Genomic DNA, 22,184 nt, shown 5'->3' on the forward strand with positions numbered 1-22,184 from the left:
ACCACTTATAATTGGGTCTTTTTTTTCTTTTATCCATTGTGCCAATATATGACTTTTGATTGGAGAATTATTCCACTTAAATCTAAAGTATTTACTCAAAAAGGACTTAATTTTATCATTTTAAAATTGTTTTCTGTATATCTTACTGATTTTTATTCCTCATTTCCTATTCTATGTGTTTATTTTGTAGTGACACCTTTAGATTCATTCTCATTTTCATTTTTTTGCATATTCTATAGATATTTTCTTTGTGGTTCCCATGGAAATTATGTATAACATCTTAAAATTATAACAATCTAATTTGAATTGCTACTAATTTAACTTTGATCACATACCAAAACTCTACTCATATACAGATCCTCTGACTATATGTTATTTTTTATTTTTCTTATAATTTTTAAAATTATTGTGGGCAACTAGTAGGTTTATATCTTTATGAAGTACATGCAATGTTTCCATATAGGCTTCAATGTGAAATAAGCACATCATGGAGAATAAAACTCTCATCCCCTCAAGCATGTATCCTTGGGGTTACAAACAATCCAATTACATTGTTGTTTTTAAATATACAATAAAGTTAGTATTAACTATAATCACCCTACTGTGATACCAAATAGTAGGTCTTTTTCATTCTTTCTAATTTTTTGAACCAATTAACCATCCCCACCTCCCCTCCAATGCCCTGCTACCCTTCCCAGCCTCTGTTAACTATCCTTCTTCTACTCTCTATATACATGAGTTCAATTGATTTGATTTTTAGATCCCACAAATAAGTGAGAACATATGATGTTTGCCTTTCTGTGCCTGGCTTATTTCACCTAACATACAGGTCTCCAGTTCCATAGATGTTGTTGCAAATGACTGGATCTAATTCTTTTTTTATGGCTGAATAATACTTAATTGTGTATATGTATCACATTTTCTTTATCAATTCATCTGCTGATGGTAACTCAGGTTGCTTCAAAGTTTAGTTGTTGTAAACAGTGCTGCAACAAACATAGAAGTTCAGATATCTCTTCGATATACTGATTTCTTTTCTTTGGGGTATATACCAAGGAGTGAGATTGCTGCAACATATGGTAGTTCCATTTATTGTTTTCTGAGGAAATGCCTAACTGTTCTCCATAGAGGTTGTACTAAATTACATTCCTGTCAACAGGGCATGAGAGTTCGCTTTTCTTCACATCCTCACCAGCATTTGTTATTGCCTGTATTTTGTTTTTTTTTGAGACGGAGTTTCGCTTTTTCACCCAGGCTGGAGTGCAGTGGCTCAATCTCGGCTCACTGCAAGCTCTGCCTCCTGGGTTCACGCCATTCTCCTGCCTCAGCCTCTCCGAGTAGCTGGGACTACAGGCGTCCGCCACCATGCCCAGAGTAGAGAGGGTTTTATCTGGGTGACGATCTCTCTTGTAATTTTCGCATTGGTCTTTCAAAGTTTTGAGTTACAAGGGTGATCCGTTTTTTTAAATGTCTATTCAAATTTTTGGCCCATTTTTTGATGTGATTATTATAATTTTTTCCCTATAAATTTGTTTGAGCTCTTTATATAATCTGGTTATTAATTCCTTGTTAGATGGGTAGTTTGCAAATATTTTCTCCCATTCTGTGGGTTGTCTTTTCCCTTTGTTGATCGTATTTTTTATCGTGCAAAAGTTTTTAACTTGCTGTGATCTCATTTGTACATGTTGCTTTGGTTGCCTGTGCTTGTGAGGTATTACTCCAGACATTTTTCCCAAGTTCAATGTCCTGGAGATTTTCTGAAATTTTTTTTGTAGTAGCTGCAGAGTTTGAGGTCTTAGATTTATGTATTTAATCTATTTTGATTTGATTTTTGTATACAGTGAGAGATAGGGAGGTCTAGTTTTATTCTTTTGCATGCAGATGTCCAGTTTGCCCAGTACCATTTACTGAAGAGACTCTCTATTCTCCAGTGTATGTTCTTGGCACCTTTAACAAAAATAAGATCACTGTAGGTGTGTGGATTTGCTTCTGGGTTCTCAATTCTGTTCTATTGGTCTATGTTTCTGTTTTTATGCCAGTATCATGTTGTTTTGGTTACTATAGCTCTATAGCTTCAAATTTGAAGTCAGATAATGTGATTGTTCCAGTTGTTTTGTTTTGTTTTGCTTATGATAGCTTTGGATATTCTGTGTCTTCTGTGGTTTCATGTAAATTTTAAGATTTTTTTTCTATTTAAGTGAAGAATGTCATTGGTATTTTGATAAGGATTGCATTGATTCCATAGGATGCCTTGGGTAGTATGGACATTTTAACAATATTAATTCTTTCAATACATAAACATGGAATATTTTGTCATTTTTTGGTGTCCTCTTCAATTTCATTTATCAATGTTTGATAGTTTTTATTATAAATATTTTTCACTTCTTTGGTTAATTCCTAGGCATTTAATTTCATGTGTGGCTATTGTAAATGGGATTGCTTTTTTATTTCTTTTTCACATTGTTCACTGGTGGCATATAGAAATGCAACTGATTTTTGTATACTGATTTTTTATCCTGCAAGTTTACTGAATTTATCAGTTCTAAAAGGTTTCTTATGGAGTCATTAAAAATATAAGATCGTATCATCAACAAACAAGGATAATTTGACTTTTTCCTTTCTAATTTAAATGACCTTTATATTTATCTCTTATCTGCTTGCTCTAGCTAGGAATCCCAGTACTACGCTGAATAGTGGTGATGACAATGGGCATCCTTGCCATTTTCCAGATCTTGGAGGAAAGGCTTTGAGTTTTTCCCCATTGAGTATGACACTAGTGTGTCTGTTGTATATGACTTTTATCATGTTGAGGTATGCTCCTTCTATGCCTAGTTTTATGAGGGTTTATATCATGAAGGGATGTTGAATTTTATCAAATGCTTTTTCAGCATCAATTGAAATGATTATATGGTTTTTATTATTATTTCCATTGATATGATGTATCATATTGATTGATTAATTTGCACATGCTGAACCATACTTGCATCCCTGGGATAAATTTCACTTGGTCAAGATGAATAATTTTTCTAATGCATTGTTTTATTTGGCTTTCCAGTGTTTTGTTGAGGATTTTTGCATCAATATGCATCAGAGATATTGGTCTCTAGTTTTCTATTTTTGATGTGTCTTTGGTTTTGCTATCAGGGTAATACTGGTCTCATAGAATTAATTTGAAAGCATGGCCTCCCTCTCTATTTTTTTGAATAGTTTGGGTTGGATTAGTATTAGTTCTTTTTTAAGTGTTTGGTAGAATTTGTTCTTTTTTTAAATGTTTGTTAGAATTCAGCAGTGAAACCATTGGGTCCCAGGCCTCTCTTTACCGGGGGTATTTTTATTATGGTTTCTACCTTGTTACTTGTTATTGGTCTGTTCAGGTTATGGATTTCCTTCTGTTTCAATCTTGGTAGTTTGTATGTCTCTAGGAATTTCTCTATTTCTTCTAGATTTTTCAACTTATTGGCATATAATTGCTCACAGTAGCCATTATTTATCCTTTGATTTTCTGCAGTATCAGTTGCAATGTCTCCTTTCTTATTCCTGGTTTTATTTATTTGGATCTTCTCTTTTTTTTTTCTTTGTTAGTCTGATAAAGTTTTGTCAATTTTGTTTAACTTTTCAAAAAAACAACTTTTTGTTTCATTGATCTTTTGTATTTATTTCAATTTTATTTCTCCTCTGATCTTTATTATTTCTTTTCTTCTACTAATTTTGGGTTAGTTTTGCTCTTGCTTTTCCAGTCATATGCATTATTAAAGTGTTTATTTGAAGTTTATCTTCTTTTTTGATGTAGGCACTTATAACTATAAACTTCTCTCTGAGTACTGCTTTTTCAGTATCCCATAGGTTTTGGTATGTTGTGTTTTTATTATTATTTGTTTCAAGAAATGTTTAAATTGTCTTCTTAATTTCCTGGTTGACTCACTGGTCATTCAGGAGCATATTGTTTAATTTCCATGTACTGTATAGTTTCCACAATTCCTTTCGTTACTAATTTCTAGTTTTACTCCATTGTAGTGAAAGAAGATGCTTGATATTATTTAAGTTTTTAGAATGTTTTAAGACTGGTTTTGAAAAAAAAATAAGACTGGTTTTGTTACCTAACATATGTTCTATCCTTGAGAATGATTCATGTGCTGAGGAAAAGAATGTGTATTCTGCAGCTCCTGGATGAAATGTTCTGTAAATATCTATTAGATACATTTGGTTTACAGTGCAGATTGAGTCTGATCTTTCTTTGTTGATTTTGTCTGAAAGATCTGGCCAATGAAGAAAGTGAGATGCTGAACAATTCAGCTATTATTGTATCATGGACTATCTCTTTCTTTAGCTCTAATAATATTTTCTTTATCTATCTGGGTGATCCAGTGTTGGGTATATATATATTTAAAATTGTTATATTCTTTTGCTGAATTCACCACTTTATCATTATATAGTGACCTTTGTCTCTTCTTGTAGATTTTGTCTTGAAATCTATTTTTTCTGATATAAGTGTAGCAATTCTTGTTCTTTTTTGGTTTCCATTGACATAGAATATCTTTTTCCATCTCTTTATTTTCAGTTGTCATTTGTCTTTATAAGTAAAGTGTGTTTCTTGCAGGCAACAGATCAATGGGTTTTGTTTTTGCATCCATTAAGCCATTCTACGTCTTTTGAATGGATAGTTTAGTCTATTTGCATTTAATGTTATTATTGATGAGTAAGGACTTGGTCTTGCCATTTTGTTATTTGCTTTATGGTTGTTTTGTTGTATTCTTGATTTTCTCTGGTGATTGGATTTATTTTCTTGCTTTTGTTGTTGTGTATCTATTGTAGTATTTTTTTTTTTTTTTTGGTTTGAGGTTACCATGAGGCTAGCAAATACTACCTTATAACTTATTATTTTAACCTGATAACAACTTAACACTTTTGCATAAGCAAGCAAAAATAAAACAAATAAAAACTCTATTCCTTATATTCATTCCCCCACTTTTAAACTTTTTATTGTTTATAATTATATATTGTGGTGATAATGTCTTGAAAAGTTGTTGTAGTTACTACTTTTGATTGGTTCATCGTTAGTATTTATACCTAGGATAAGAGTAGCTTACACACCACAGTTACAGTGTTTAAGTGTCTGCTTTCTGTGTATTTACTATTACCAGTGAGGTTTGGTTTTTTTTTTTTTTTTTTTTACTTTCAGGTGTTTATTTATTCCTCATTAATGTCTTTTTATCTGACTGAAGTACTCTGTTTACCATTACTCGTAGAACAGGCCTAATAAGAATGAAATCCCTCATCTTTTGTTTGTCTGGGAAACTCTATTTCTCCTTCAGGTTTAAAGGATAATTTCACTGGGTATACTATTCTTGTTTTTTCTTCAGCATTTAAAATATGTCACAGCACTCTCTCCTGTCTGTATGGTTTCCACTGAAAAGTCTACAGCCAGATGTATTAGAGCTTCATTGTATGTTACTTGTTTCTTCTCTCTTGCTACTTTTAAAATCCTTTCTTTTTCCTTGACCTTTGGAAGCTTGCTTACTGAATGCCTTGAGGTAGTCTTCTTTAGGTTAAATCTACTTGGTGTTCTATAACCTTCTTGGACTTGCATGTTGATACCTTTCTCTAGGTTTTGAAATTTCTCTGTTATTATGCCTTTGAATAAACTTTCTACTCTTATCTCTTTCTCTATCTCCTCTTTAGGGACAATAACTTTGAAATTTGTCCTTTTGAAGCTATTTTCTAGATTCTGTAGATGTGCTTCACTGTGTTTTATTCTCTTTTCTTTTGTCTCTTCTGTGTATTTTCAATTATCCTGTATTCAAGCTCACCAATTCTTTCTTCGACCCATTCTGCTATTAAAGAACTCTGATGCATTCTTCAGTATGCCAGTTACATTTTCAACTGCACTTGATTCTTTTAAATGATTTCAATCTCTTTGTTAAATTTATCTAATAGACTTCTGAATTCCTTCTCTGTGTTATCTTGACTTTCTTTGAGTTTCCTTAACACAGCTATTTTGAATTCTCTGTCTGAATGGTCACATATCTCTGTTTCTTTGGCATTGTTTCCTGGTGCCTTATTTAGTTTATTTGGTTAGGTTCTGTTTTACTGGATGGTGATAATGCTGACAGATATTCTCTGGTGTCTGGGCATGGAAGGATTAGGTATTTATTATAGTCTTCACTGTCTGGGTTTATTTGTAGCTTTCCTTGAGAAGGAATTTCAGATATTTTGAAATGACTTGAGTGTTGTGATCTTAGCTGTATCTGCTTTAGGGACACTTCAAGCCCAGTAACACTGTGGTTCTTCCAGACTAACAGAGGTGCCATCTTGATGGTCTTGGAACAGTTCAGGAAGAATTCTCTTCATCACCAGACAGAAAGTCTTGTTCCCTTCCTATACTTCCTCTAAAACATACAGTCTCTCTCTCCATTCTAAGCCACCTAAAGCTTGGGTTCAAGTAACACAAGCACCCCTGTGGCCACCACCACTACGACTGCACTGGGTCAGACCTGAAGCCAATGCAGCACTGGGTCTTGCTGAAGGCCTGCTTTAATCACTTTCTGGCTACTGCCTATGATCACTTATGACCATGGGGCTCTACTATCAGCAGGTGGAAAAGCCAGCCAGGCCTATGTCCTTCCCATGATGGTAGCAATGTCCCTCATTCCCTGGATGGGTCTAGAAGTGTCATCTGGGTTTCAGGGACTAGAGTGAAAAACCTTAGAAATTTACTTTGTGTTCTATAGTATTGTGGCTGAGGTGGCTCTCAAACCACAAGACACAGTTATTCTCACTCTTCCTTCTTTTTCCCAAAGGCACAGGAGCCTCACTTTATAGGAACTACCACCCCAAGCCATGAGGTGTCTGGCAGTAGCCAGTCTACCACTGAGTTTCCCTTAAGGCTTGAGATCTTTTAAGTCAGTTTGTCGTGAATGCTGCCTGGTCTAAGACTCACCCTTCAGGACAGTGGGCTCCCCTTTGGCCCAGGGCAGATCCAGAAATGCTGTTTAAGAGTCAATTCCTGGACTCGTGAACTCTAAAAGTCCACTTGGAATTCTGTCCCAAAGGGGCCATGCTGGTACCTAAGGTGCAATATAAAGTTCCCTTTACTTTTCTCTCTGCTTTCCTCATGCAGGAATTTTGCCCTAAAGCCACCAAGGCTGGTTATGTGCGAAGTCTCATCCGAAACCGGCACACCTCAGAGGTTCACCCAATCCGTTTGATGTAGTACCTTGGTATTGCTGCTGGTTATTCAAGGCCCAAAATCTCTTTAGCCAGTGATGAATGCTTCCAGGACTGGTCCTTTCCTTCAAGGCAGCAGATTCCCTTCTGGCCCATGGTGTGCCTGTATATGTCTGGGAGCCAGGGCCTGCAATGAGGGCCTCAGGACTCTGACCAGTGCCCTATCTTGCTGTTGGTGAGCTGGTATCCTAGATGCAAGACAAAGTCCACTTCACTCTTCCCTCTCCTCTCCTCAAGCAGAAGAAAGGGGTCTCTTTTGGAGCTATGAGCTGTGCAGTCTGGGCTTAGGGGAGGTGTGAATGCCAGCACTCCACTGGCTCTCCCAGCTGGTGTCTCTGTATGTTGGGTGCCTCCCCCAACAGTCCACTGTTCCTGGGCCTAATTTAGCACTAGGATTTGCCTAAGAGTTGCAATCCTTATGGTGTAGACTGCCTTTCAAGTTTACTTAGAGAAACAGAGTCCTACAGTGCATGGTGGTAAAGCTTGAGAGAACTCAAGTTTCAACCACTTCAGCTGGTGATTCCCCTCTGGCTAGTGCTTGTTTGTATGCTCCCTCCATGGCAGGCATCAGCTAAGTTTGGTCCAGTTTTTCTTTCTGCTCTAACAGGATAGTACTGAGTTCAGTGTCTCACGGTTGCTGTGTTCTCCCTCCCCCAGGGCCCAGAGAAGCTCTCTGCACCATGCTGCTCCTGCTGGGGTTGGAGGAGTGGTGGCATTGGCAATTCAGAACTGTTGTTTTATCTCCTCAGTGCCTCTTTCAGCAATATGAAGTAAAAACCAGGTACTGTGAGTGCTCATCTGATTTTTCCTTCTTATGCGGGTGTCTTTTCTGTGTAGATAGTTGTTGGTGTCTTGGTGTCCCTGTGGGGAGACAATCAATGGAGCCTTCAGTTCTGCAATCTTTGGCTTTATGTTACTAATGTAACAAATTGCATGTTTATACAATGTGTGCTCATTATTGTAAATTCATACTTATTTTTATGCTTTTATCTCTGAAATCCTGTAAAAAATCAAAAGTGGAGTAAAAATAAAAGTATATCATATTTTCTTAAATATTTCTCCATGTATTTACTTTTACCAGGGATTTTTGTATCTTCTTATGGCTTCAAGTTACTGTCTAGTTTCCATTTATTTCAATTTGCAAAAATCCATTAAACCTTCTTGAAGGGCACCTCCAGTGGTAACAAACTCCTTCAGCTTTTGTTGATCTGAAAATTTCTTAATTTCTCCCTCATTTTTGAAAGACAGTTTTGCTAGCCATATAATTCTCTGTTGACAAGTTTTTATTTTTTCACTGCTTTGAATATATCCCCCTATTGCCTTCTAGACCTCAAAGTTACTGCTGATTAAGTGATAATGTTATAGAGAATCTCTTGTATGTGATGAGTCATTTACCTGTTACTAGTTTCAAGATATTCTGTCTTTGCCTTTTGACAGCTTTATTATAATGTGTCTCCATGTGTGTCTTTTTGTGTTTATTCTGTTCAAAGTTTGTTTGGCTTGTTGGATCTGTAGATTCATGTCTTCTATAATTTGGGAAGTTTTGGCTGTTATTTCTTCAAATAATCTCTGCCCTTTTTTTTTCTCTCTTTTTCTTCTTAGACTCTTTTGATGTATGTATTGGTTCATTTGATGTTATCCCCCATGTCTCTTAGGGTCTGTCACTTTTCTTCACTCTATCATTCTTCTCTGCAGATGTGATAATTTCAATTGTCTTGAATTCAAGTTCATTGATTCTAAGTTCTGTTTGCTCAAATCCGCTGTTAAATCTCTCTGCTGAATTTTTGAATTTAATGATTGTATTGTTTTCAGGACCAGATTTTGTATTTTGTTCCTTTATGTAATCTCTATCATTTTGTTGATATTATTATTTTGTTCATATATAATTTTCCTGATTTCATTTACTTTTTTTTCTTTAGCTTTTTGAGCATATTAGAACAGTTGTTTTAATGTCTTCCTGTAGTAATTCTGATGTCTTTGTTTCCTCAGGGATGGTTTCTGCCGATTTATTTTCTTCCTGTGAATGGGCTATGATTTTCTGTTTCTTTGTACGCCTTGTGATTTGTTGTTTTTGTTGTTAGAAATTTGGCATTTGAAAAAACAGCCTTCTTTTTCAGTCATTGCAGTCTGCCTCTTCACTGACTCCTTCGATGAAAAAGACATTCCTTCATCCAGCAGATTAGTAGCAACATGCACAATCAGCTATGGGACCTAGGACCCTACACCAACATTCAGATATAATGTTTTCTATTTTATTTACACCTTCCAAATTTCATGCATTATGCTCTTGTGGTAAACTCAAACCCAAAACGATACATCTTTTAAGTTTAGCTAGACCGACACATTGTGAAACCACCATGATCACTCAGGAGAAGTATTTACTAAGGGGACTGAAAGCAAAAGAAAACTATGCACTATGTTATGTAATATGAGGGATTTTGAAGTTCATATGCATGCATACACAATTTGAGTGTGGCAAGCTAAAATCCGAAAAATTTTAAGTATGTGGCATTATGTCTGTTGGATAAATTGAACAAAGTCTACCCTAATTATGACCTCATAATTTCAATGACTGAGATGTTGAAATAGATTACATAGATAATATTTGCTAGTGATTAAATGCAGGTTTCCAGAGAAAAACACTCTTTTTTTCTAAAAACTTAATAATTTTCAGTGTTCTCAAGGAAGTTCTCAAAGCTGGCTAGCTTGATAAAATGATACAAAGGAAAGGATAGCAACATAAAACCTAAGTCAGGATCTCTCTCTCTTCCAGATTCTCTCTCTCTCTCTCTCTCTGTGTGTGTGTGTGTATGTGTGTGTGTGTGTGTGTGTGTGAATGTACATATAGTCTGGAACTGAAGAACTAATGCAACAGGGCAGGGCTCTCTGGTGATTACTGGAAAAGTCTATACTGTAGTTACTCTGAGAGTTGTCAGACAAGTTTTGTGGGCCTTGAAATCAGAGCAACCACAGCCTCCTTTCCTCAAGCCATTTTAATTCAGTCCAATGTAATTAATTTTAACTAATTGATCACCCACTGTGTTGCCATGGGCTATGATCTATTTTTTTAATGAACATGACTGGCAAATTCAAATTCATGTGAAAATAACTGGAGGGAAGAAGCCAGATCAGTCATTTCTAACCTCTTCCCATGATACTTACCACAAAGAGAACATCTTATTGCTAGAGTTACCTAAATGGTAAAGTTCATGTGGGCTTTTTGTGACATCTATGATACTGTTAGAAGTACATGCAAATTACTAAATATGGGCATAAGTATAATTTATATAACAAGACAGATGAACCAGTCATAAAAAGTAATCTCCTCAGTTGGATTTGGACTGTGAACCATTTGCTGAAATTATGACACTATTTTTTATAAGTTAGAAAAACCAGTTCAGGTCCAATTAAAAAAAAATAAACTTTTCAGAAATTCAACCGAATGACAAGCTGATAGGTCGCGGGAGATTTACTATCAGATAACTAAAATTTTTCCCTCAGGGAATCTGCCCCAAATACGTCTGTTTCCTCTGCTACGTGTTTCTCATCACGTGCAAACCCGCTAGTTATCTATTAATATGAAATTCACCATGGGGATTCCTACAGGATGTAGCAGGCAAAATGAGTAAATGTAACCCGACTCTGCAATTCGTTTTTTTCTTTTTCAGCTGTCTTCAGCATTGAGAGATATCTTTTTACTTCAGCCCAACTGCTTAATTTCCCGATAGAAATTTCTTCAATTGCCTTCCAAATAGAATGTACCTAACTCTTGATTGTCCTACAAATGAGAGAATAGAGTTGAAATAATGTCAGAGGCATTCATATGAACTTCAAAATCCCTCATATTACATAACATAGTGCATAGTTTTCTTATACTTTCAGTCCCCTTAGCAAATGCTTTTCCTGAGTGATCATGGTGGTTTCACAATGTGTCAATCTAGCTAAACTTAAAAGATGTATAGTTTTGCGTTTGAGTTTGCCACAAGAGCAATATGCATGAACTTTGGAAGGTGTAAATAAAATAAAAAACATTATATCTGAATGGTGATGTAGGGTCCTAGGTCCCACAGCTGATTGTGCATGTTGCTGCTAATCTGCTGGTTCACCTAGTTGACATGGGGCTGCAGCTGCTCCCACAACTCTCCAACGTCTACCAGATTTCTACCTTCAACTTCTCCAAGTCCTGAGCCAAGCATGTGTATAGCTGGTGGCAAGCACAACAGCTCATTCTGCAGGTTAATCGTGTTGTTGAGGATAAAGGCGATGAGAGACAAATATGGATATCAGTTAGTCCTCATATGTTCTATTTCTTGTGAGTTCCAATTTTTTTTTTTTCTCACGGGATTCATTTTGTTCACACTCCCCTGTTTGACAACCAGATTTTTCCCAACCCTTGGCTCTGCTGAATAAGCAACATCAGACATATCACCAGAAACAGGGAGAACAGCCTGCCTCGGAAATGTTTGATTTCTTCAATTTCCTAAGATCTAAACCTTATATAAGCCTCTTATTCTCTAACACTCAGTGATTCTGCATCTCCGATTGAACTCTAACTGAAACATGTTACACATAAATTACATTGTCCCTAACTTGGAGAATTTTTAAAATATGGTTTGTGGTAGATGCTCCTCCTGCTTTTCAGGACAATTATGAATAGCATTGTAATTCTTTTGCTAGACCAGAAATTTATGTATAAGGAATCGCTTCCAAATACTAATTCTATAAAAAATATAAGTTTTTGCAGTTCCATTTATTAGCTAGGACATTTGGCATTCTTCTAAATGAAGATCTTACTATTTTGTAGCCCAGGGCAATGGTTTGACCTTTTCAATATTCCATAATTAGATTGGCTTCAATTCTACTTTGCCTTCTGTTTACAGTCTAAGCAGCCTCTGGGAAAGGGGCAGAGTGGCCAGCTGTTCACAGTTGAAAATATTTTAAAGGTCAAAGAAATAGAGCATTTCAACTGTCTATTCTACTAAAATGCATTCACTTTTGTTTTTCATGGGAACCTAAATAAATAGAAAATGTACAGTCTGTAAAACAAAGATGAAATCACTAAATGTTTCTACTTTATTTCAAAAATTTCTCAACTTACCTAGGTAGATGTCACAACCTTTAAACAAAGAGAGGTGCATTTCTCAAACTATTTTTGTCTGTGTCTGTCTTCTGTCATACCTCCTCCCACTTGCAGCATACCTCTCTTTGTTTATTTGTATAAAATAGGATACCTCAACAAAATTGAAATGAAAGTTTAATGCTTCCATCTAATAAAATGAATGAAGTGATGCTTGCTTTGTGATACAGAGTCATATTTGAAGAAGTGCAAATGCTAACAGGCTGGATTGTTCTAGTTAACAGAATTTGTGTGTTTAACCACAATCCTTTACACTTTAACCTGTTTCTAAGCTATTTAAACACATTTTCTGCTTAATGAGTAGATTTTAATTAATATCATTCTATGCTGCCTTGATAATTGAGGGAATCACATTATTATTTAGAGTGATTTTCTAGAATTGGATTTGGAGAAGATGTGAATTCCTAAAGGACATACTGACCTCATAGTATAATAGGCAAGTTGTTTTTGTTGTTGCTTATCTGCTTGTTTAGCTGTTTTCTCACTCAGCTTAATAATAAAACAAATTTTTAACAAGAATATTTCTTTCCCTTGTAAATATACAAATACAATTCACAGACAAATTAATATTCTGGTTGACTTGATAAAAAATAATTGAGGTTTAACTGGTTAGGAATTTCTATAACCTAAATTTGAAAGCCAAAAATATTCTTAGCATTTTTAAAAAATTCTTCGAGAGATAATTAGAGACCCAGAACTATTTAATCAGCAGCATCATTGCTAACTCTATTGAATGGAGGTGTTAAATTTAATTATTTTGTGAGATTAAGATTTTTTCCCAGGACTAAAATTTCTTTGTGTTAATACATACGATAGAAAACTTACGGTTATTTCCAAAGAGAAGGAATTGGGTTCCTTGCCAAGCTATCTAGACTTGAAATTCTGGGAGACAGCTCTTATCTGAACTACCTCAGGAACTAATTGATAGAGAGGCAAGATACCATCTTGAGAAAATATGTGGAAACGGTGTGCCAAAAGGTTCACATTTTCTTCAAGGAATTGAAGTAGTTTAAAGAAGCTAAGGGCATGACACTGCAGTGTTACACAATCATGCTTGCTTACGGTACTTTAAAGGAAAGGTTTTTATGTCAAGAACTACAAGCTGATAACTTTCACAAGGGCTACCTGTTCATCTAAGGGAGTAGAACAATGTAGAAAAGCTGTAGAAAAAAAGTTACAATTACATAGACCTCAAAGGAAACAAAGACATATCAAAATATCAAACTACTGCTGCAAAAAAATAATAAACACACACACACAAAACACCATCAGGAATGCCAGGAGTCATGCACAAAGGGGAAATCTACTGTGATTTTGTCTATAAGGTCTTCTCTGAGACAAGCATATAAGTCATAGTGATACCACCCAGAAGTCACCAGACCTGGACTCTTGGAGTCATTCACCAAGGGGAAAAATGGTTATTGAGATAGTGCAATTCTTCTGTGAATCAACATGATCGGAGAAAGACTTGACAAATTTTACCTAGTATGGAAATGATAGCAAATGATGACTTTTGTGTTTCTAGACATTCTATAAAATAAGAAAGAGCAGATACCAAAAAAAGAGCTCTTGTTAATTCTTCACTAATAGGTAAATAGCAACCATTGACTGATTTGGATATATTACGTTCCTTTTCCATGCCCCTATTGACAATGTGGTATTAGGCAATGCTTTGCTGGGTGTTATTTTTCATTGGGCACTTTACCCTTAATCTTAACAAGTACACAGATTTATTCCAAATGTGACAGAAATGCAGTTGTGGTTAACCAACTCAAGGCTACAGCTTAATTCCCAGAGTGAACTACAGAAAAGATTTAATGCAACCCTGAAGGGAATAATTAAAAAGTGTGTGGATAATCTTGCTAATAATTTAGATGTTTTATCACTTCTGTCATTTACATATAGAGAGGGCTCACAGGAATTATTTCATTTTTTATAATTCATAATTTTACATGGAAGAAAATAAGAAATATCAACGTGCTAATAGTTTACCATATTTATATGATTCTTTAGAAACATCATACATGGCTCACTTTTTATATGTTTTATTATTTAAACTACTCTTTTGATTTATATATTATTTAAAAGTTTAAAGTTTTGCACATATCAACTAAAACTGACACGTTTATCTGTAATAAAAAGCACAATTGGATACATAGCTTTATTTACACATGTATACTTCACATACACTATGCTATACTATTATATTAATATTAATACCAAATGCCAACTTGTTTCCAGATAGTAAAATTTGTGAAGACTTCTCACTATTGGCCAAATGAAACAAGCCAAAGGTTAAAAAATAATTGGAAGATATTCTTGTATGTTTAAAATAACTGATGAAGAAAGTTAAAGATCAGAAAAATGCAAAAGGCTACAATTTACTGGAAGCAATAATATGCATATGTTAATCATTATAGGTTTATAAAAATGTTTTAGAGAAAAACAAAAAAATCAAAAATTCACTAACAACCTAGAAGTAGTAAATTTATATAACAACAAATATTAGAATTTTTGAAAGAGGAAAGAATGTTATTCTTGTGCCTGGAATATTAAAGATATTGAAGATTACTGAAGAGAAAAGTGAAGATTACTGGAGAGGCCAACTTATGATTCCAATCTAGCTAAAGAGTCTTAAGGAATTTCCATTGAATAAGTCACCAGAGAAACTTCAAGTGATATATAAAATTAAGCTAAACTGACTTTCTCAAATACTAATACACATTGGAATTCCCTAAGGGTTTGTTAAAAATAAAGTTATTGAGCTCCACCACTATAGATACCTATTAAGTGGGTCCATTAGAGAGTCCATTTTATACTATTTTAAAAAATTTTATTATTATTATACTTTAAGTTTTAGGGTACATGTGCACAATGTGCAAGTTTGTTACATATGTGTAACATGTGTTACATGTGCCATGCTGGTGTGCTGCACCCATCAACTCATCATTTAGCATTAGGTATATCTCCCAATGCTGTCCCTTCCCCCTCCCCCCACCCCACAACAGTCCCCGCAGTGTGATGTTCCCCTTCCTGTGTCCACGTGTTCTCATTGTTCAATTCCCACCTATGAGTGAGAACATGTGGTGTTTGGTTTTTTGTCCTTGCGACAGTTGCGATGGTCCTTGCCCATGCCTATCTCCTGAATGGTATTGCCTAGGTTTTCTTCTAGGGTTTTTATGTTTTTAGGTCTAACAGGTAAGTCTTTAATCCATCTTGAATTAATTTTTGTATAAGGTCTAAGGAAGGGATCTAGTTTCAGCTTTCTACATATGGCTAGCCAGTTTTCAAAAACTGTTGATTAGCATAATGGAAGGATTCCAAGTAAAAAATTTCAGACATGCAGGAAATCTTAGAAAGTTTACTTCTAGTGGTCACTATGAGATCTGATGGTTGGGAAAACCCCAAATTAAAAAAAAAAAATAATAATCGTCATCTCCTAGAAGAATAGCTTCAGATATACTGAAGATAATCTGAGTGCACTTTCTAGTGCCATTGTTTACATAAAAAAGTTGTTCATTTAGATGTAGTCCAATTTATCTAGTTTTATGACATGTACGGAAGAAATATATTTGTGCTAAGAGAAATTATAGATGTACGTCACTAAAAAACATGTAGATCGAATTTGATTGTCTATAGGGAAAGGATGATAATTAAGTTAGGGCACAGATTTCTAAAATGAATGGAGAGGTTTGAGATGAAGTCAGAATAATGGTAAGATAGTAAAATAAGACATTAATCAAACTTCTCAGAATTTCTAATTTTCTCCCTCAATCTTGTTTCTAAATAGAAGGAATAGTAAATACTATTCCATTGTATAGATAGTTGCTCCATGTCCCAGCAAACACTGGTTAGTGTCTGCATTTTCTATTATAGCCAACCTAGTGAATGTTAATTAGAACCTAATTATGGCTTTGATTGTTATTTATATAATCACCAATGAAGTTGAGCATACTGGCCATTTGTATCACTTACTGGCCATTTTTAATCTCTCCTTGGAGAAATGTCTATCAGGTAATTTACCCATTTTAAAATTCAGGCTATCATCTATCTTTTCATTACTGGTTGTAAGCTTTCTGTTTATATGCAGGATATAAGTCCTTTATTAGATATATGATTTGATAATATTTTTTCTCATTCTCTGACATATTTTTATTTTCTAGATGGTATTTGCAGCTTAGAAGTTTTTCATATGATGTAGTGCAATTCATTTATTTTTTGTGGCTTTCACTTTTTATGTCATATTCAAGATAAAACTGTCTACACCAAGGTCATGAAAAGTTAATTTTCTTCTATAAGTTTTATAGTTTTATCACTTAAATCTAGGTCTATGATCCATTTTGAGTTAATTTGTAAATTGTTTAAGGTAGGCTTTCAGCTTCATTCTTTTGCATGTAAATATCCAGTTATCCCAGAATATTATTTCTCCTTTTTAAAGTCAGTATACCTTTGTTGAAAATAACTGACCTTGTATTCTAGGGTTTATTTCTCGACTCTCAGTTCTATTCCATTGATCTACCTGTCTATCCTTATGTCAGTACCTCTCTGTCTTCATTATTGCATCATTGAAACTAGTTTCAAAATTGGAAAATATGAGTCCTCCAAAGTTTCATAATTTTTTTTCTTCTTGTTTTTTTTATGTTATTTTGGCTAACTTGGATCCTTTGCATTTTTATATAAATTTAAATTTGTCAATTATTGCACAAAATGTATTTGGTATTTTGACGTGAATTGTGTTAAATCTGTAGATCAAATAGGGCAGTACTGCCATTCTAGAATTACTAAGTCTTTCAATCCTTGAACATGATGTACTTTTTAATTTATTTGTGCCTTTTTTTTCTTTCCTGAAAGTTTTATAGTTTTCAGTGGATAACTTTTATTAAAGTCATTTCTAGGTATTTTATTTTTCATGCTATTAAAATTGCAATTGTTTTCTTAATTTTATATTCAGATTGTTAATTGCAAATACTCAGAAATACAATTTATTTTTGAATATTAATCATGTATCATGCAAACTTGTTGAACTCATATTAGTTCTAAAAGTATTTTATTCATTTCCTTAGGATTTTCAATATACAAGATTATGTCATTTTTAAGTAGACGTCATTTTACTTCTTTCTTTCCAATCATAGTGCTTACTTATTTTCATTGTCAAATTGCTATGGCTAGAACCTCTAGAAAAACATTGAATATAATTGGTGAAAGCAGATATAGTGGTTTCTTTCTGATCATAGGTATAAGTATTAGGTATGAAGCTGAGAAGCTTTTGTAGATGGACTTTATTAAGTTCTTTTTTATTTCTAATTGAATAAGTGCTTTTCTTTTTTATCATAAAATGATTTTGGATTTTTGTCAAATGCTTTTTCTGTGTCTAGTAAGATGATCATGTGTTTTTTGCCTTTTGCTCTGTTAATGTGGTTGATATGGTCTACATTAGTTGATGTTGCTCACTTTTCATTTCTGGGATAAATCCCACTCAGTCACGATGTATAATACTTTTTATATGTTGTTGCATTTGGTTTTCTGGTTGCTTTATTGAGAATTTTAGCTTTTTCATTCACTAAGAATATTGATTTTTTTTTTCTTTTGAAGTCACTATCTGATTTTACTTTCAGGGAAATCATAGCTTATTAGAATGAGTTGAAATTTTTTTCATCTTCTTTTATTTTCTGGAAGAGCTTGTGAATAATTGGTACTAATTATTTTATTTTTTGTTGAATTCACCAGTAAAGCTATCTCAACTTGAGCTTTATAAATGAAATTATATCATTAGTAATTCAATTTCTTTCTGATTTCTTTTATATACCCAATATGATTTGCAATTTTTTCTTGAGTCAGTTTTGGTAGTTAAAGTAGGGAAAAAAAAACACCTTTGGCTCTTTCTATACATGTTTTGACTTGGTGGCAGTGGTGGGAGTTTCTAGAATGGTTCTGGCTCATGGAGGCATGTAGTTTAGGAACAAAAAAAAATAAAAAATTGGGGAATGAATAGTGCCGCAATAAACATACGTGTGCAGGGACAGCATTAGGAGATATACCTAATGCTAAATGACGAGTTAATGGGTGCAGCAAACCATCATGGCACATGGATACATATGTAACAAACCTGCACGTTGTGCACATGTACCCTAAAACCTAAAGTATAATAATTAAAAAAATAAAATAAAATAAAATAAAATAAAATAAAATTGGGGAATGAGAAACTTTTGATTTTGGGGTGGCCACATGGTGACCGATGGTATAGAGCAGCAGCTGTGCTGCAGTCAATTGCTAAAAGTAAAGGTTACCAATGGAATTCAGAATTGATCCAACTCCCAGGGTTTAATTCACTGGACACATAAGAAAATGCAAGCTACTAACAATAAAGCAAAACATTCAAATTCTTCATTGTAGTTATTTTTTATAGCTAAAAGAAAATTCAAAGGATGTGCCTGGTTGCATCTTGGTGCTAGATCAAGCTCAGAATTCAGTGAGTCTGAACTTGGGCCACTAGCTTCAAAGCTGAGCCCCAAGGGAAAAAATATGCAGGACAACAGAAAGTAGCTGCAAGGCTTCTGGTTACCAAGAAGGTAGTCAACGTAGGAGAAGGGTAAAACCAAGAAACTGTTGAAACCAGAGGATATATGGTGAAGGAATTGTTTCGTTTTGAAGACCAGTATTATCAGATTCCTGGGAATTTTTTAATTAAAATAGATTGTGAGAGTAACTAATTTAGGAGCAGCATCTTTTGTTTTAAATGCTATTAGGAGCATATTTGGCTTGATGCAGGACCCACAGCTCACTATGGAACAATCACATATGGCTGTATGTTATTCAAACTCACAGGAGGTTATTTCTGAAGGAATTGCCAGCCTAGTGGACTGAATAAAAGCCACTGTAGAGTGTTGATCCCGAGAGTAAGGATGCCAAACCACCCTCCTGCCTCAATAAATACCAAGTGGATCACCCCAAAGGAAGCACTTAATATACTTCTCATGCAGGCCGTTTAGAACTGGTTCATGATGACAGAAATATTCACCCAGGAAATCTGCCCATTACCAAGGTCATGGTAAATACTGTGCACAAGGAGGGCCTTTTAATGTGGATTTCCCCTATAACTTTGCTGCTGTGAAATGGAAAAACAGTTCAGGAAGCCTTACCAGATTTTCTTTCTCAGCTTCTTTTCATGATTCTTACAGGTGCAAAAATAATAGGTTAATTAACAAAGGAATAGTGAAAGGCAGAAGTGAGAGTCAGACTCATTCAAGGAAGGTGAAAATTTTAAAGGGTTATTTTAAAATGAGATAAATAAAACAAACATTAATCAGAGCACGGCAACAAAAGAAAAAAGAAAGGTAGAAATCTTAAAAGGATTATTAATAAATTAGATGAATAACATGGAAATTGATGGGCTTAAAACAAATGTTTTAATACAACACTATCAAGGCTTGGGTGAACCAAAGGGAGCCCCTGGTTTTCCTGCAACATTAAAGGGATTAAACAAATTAGCTCTATTTTCCCCAGTTTGGAGAAATTTTAAAAGTCAGAAGGCAAAGATTATAATGAAAAATCTGATCTATAATTGCCTAGGGCAATAATGAGGCAGATTAATAAAAATAAAGATAGACAAAATAGCTAGAACAAATTGGTGTAATTCCCTGCTGGAGACCCAATGCCTTCTGCACTAGACTGGATAAAATGCTCAAAGGGGTGGAAATGAGAAGTTCCTGAAACTAGAACAAAAATGTAAAGGTAGGGGAGGGAGGCAGAGCAGGATGGTCTAATAGAAAGCTCCACCTATCGTACCTCACACAAGGACACCAATTTAACAACTATCTACACAAGAAAAGCACCTTCATAAAAAGCAAAAATCGGGTGAGCATTCACAGTCTTGAACTGCTGATGCCACCCCTCCCCTACTCCCCTGTAGCAGCAACATGTTGCAGAAAGCATTACTGTGTGCTGGGGCGAAGGGAGCACTCAGTAATTGTGTGACATTGAACTCAGTGCTGTCCTGTTATAGAAAAAAGGAAAAACGGACCTAACTCAGATGATGCCCACCCATGGAGCAAGCCTTTAAACCAGCGCTAGTCAGAGGAGATTTTATGATTCTAGTGGTTGGAATTTGAGGTTCTGCAGCCCAAGCCACTGCAGGTTGAAGTGCTCTGAGGTTCTAGGTAGGCTTTGGTGGCAGTCTAGGCCACAGGAACAGCACCATTTACATGACTATTGGTGCTGAACTGAGCCCAGAATCAGTTTACTGGGAGGGGCATGCGACCTACCAAGACAGCTAGGGTGGCTAGGAGAGTGCTGTCATCATCCTTCCCCCAACCCCAAGCTGCTGATTGTGAGCTACAGTTATTTTGCATCTTTGTAGTTTCACATAAATTTGAGAATTTTTTTTTCTAATACTGTTAAGAAAGTCATTGGTATTTTAATAGGTATCAAATTAAATTTATAGATTGTTTTGGGTACCATGGACATTTTAACAATACTGACTCTACCAAATCATGAATATGAAATTTTTTTTCATTTATTGGTGTCCTCTTGAATTTCTTTTATCACTGCTTTACAATTTTCATTGTAGAGATATTTTACTTTTTTGGTTAACTTAATATTCTTAGGTTTTTTTGTGGCTAAGGTAAATGAGATTACTTTTTAATTTTTTTTTCAGGTTGTTCGCTGTTAGCACATAGAAATGGTACTGATATTTTTATGTTGATTTTGAATCCTGCAACTTTACTGAATTTCTTTATCAGTTGTAATAGTTTTCTTGTGGAATCTTCAGGTTTTTCCAAATAAGAGATCATATCATGTGCAAACAAGGATAATCTAACTTCTTCCATTCCAACTTGGATACCCTCCATTTCTTTCTCTTGTTTGATTGCTGTAGCTAGAACTTCCAGTACTAGCTATATGCATGGTGCAAGGGGGCATCCTTGTTACATTTCAAATTTTAGGGGAAATGCTTTCAGTTTTTTTTCCCACTCGGTGTGATACTAGCTCTGGGTCTGTCATATACAGCTTTATTATGATGAGCTATGAACAGAAAACTACCAGAAAACAAATAACAAAATGGCAAGAGTAAGTCCTTACTTATCAATAATAAAATTAAATGAAAATGGACTAAACTCTTCAATTAAAAGACTTAGAGTGGTTGAATGGATAAAAAAACAAGATCCAATAATTTGTTGCCTAGGAGAAAGACACTTCACCTATAAAGACACAGATAGACTGAAAATAAAGGGATGGAAAAATATATTTTATGCAAATGGAAAGAAAAATAAAAGCAGAAGTAGCTATACTTATTTCAGACAAAATCAATTTTGAGAGAAAAGCCATAAGAACAGACAAAGATGCTCACTATATAATGATAAAGATGTCAATTTACCAAGACAATATAACAATTTTAAGTACATCTGCACCCAACACTGGAGCACCCAGATACATAAAGCAAGTATTGTTAGAGGTAAAGAGAGACATAGATTCCAATATAATAATAGCTAGGGACTTCTACCTTCCACTTTCAGTATTGGACATGTCTTTCAGAGGGAAAACTAATTTTAAAAAGTTGCACTTAATCTACACTACAGAACAAAGGGATATAACATATATTTACAAAATATTTGATCAAACAGCTGCAGAATACACATTCTTTAGCTCAGTACATGGGTTATTCTCAAAGATAGACCGTAAGTTAGGTCACAAAGCAAGTATTAAATTATTTAAAAAGTTGAAATAGTATCAACCATCTCCTCAGACCACAATAAAATAAAACTAGAAATTAATAATAAGAGAAATTTTGGAAACTATGCAAATACATGGAAATTAAAAATGTGTTTCT

General features: G+C 34.6%; 1 pseudogene; it reads left to right on the plus strand.

The window, feature by feature from the left end:
• LOC131383887 (uncharacterized) overlaps positions 1 to 7,210 on the plus strand; it is a 12,237-nt pseudogene extending 5,027 nt beyond the window's left edge.
• Positions 7,211 to 22,184: the final 14,974 nt, after the last annotated feature.

The sequence above is a fragment of the Hylobates moloch genome, unplaced genomic scaffold (genome assembly GCF_009828535.3).
Source record: "Hylobates moloch isolate HMO894 unplaced genomic scaffold, HMol_V3 SCAFFOLD_7, whole genome shotgun sequence".
Lineage (NCBI taxonomy): Eukaryota > Metazoa > Chordata > Mammalia > Primates > Hylobatidae > Hylobates > Hylobates moloch.